Source organism: Gadus morhua, chromosome 12, assembly GCF_902167405.1.
Source record: "Gadus morhua chromosome 12, gadMor3.0, whole genome shotgun sequence".
Classification (NCBI taxonomy): Eukaryota; Metazoa; Chordata; class Actinopteri; order Gadiformes; family Gadidae; genus Gadus; species Gadus morhua.
This window is the reverse complement of record NC_044059.1, coordinates 13545738-13546207: the sequence shown is the minus strand read 5'-3', so window position 1 is coordinate 13546207 and position 470 is coordinate 13545738.

Genomic DNA, 470 nt, shown 5'->3' with positions numbered 1-470 from the left:
AACCATGTTACTCGCGTTAAGTGCGTCGAAAATCGGCATTTTTGCATAGGGAACCATTGGTATAGGCGCGTAGACGCGTTACAGGCATTGAAGCGTCGCGTTAGGGGCGTTAGACGCGGCAGCACGTAATTACGCACGTAAACGCAGTAACGCGCCCAACGCACCAACGCCCGGAGTTCAAAAAATGTAACTTTCAACGCTCCAACGCGTGACGCTTTAGCCGCGATAGCCAATCAGCGTGGAGCTTAACCCGACGTCACTGGCAGAGAGTAGTGACGCTTGCACAGAAGCATACGGCCGACATCTTTCTTTATTCTGGGTGGAAATAGTAACATAGTTACGCCATTAAATGCGTTTATGGAAACATTTTTAGCGAGAAATGTGCATTTTACTTTCATAATGTTCGCTCGGTGAATGTGAAGGATGTTTGGTTTGATAGTAATGACGAAGAGGGAACGCTTCGTTCACTT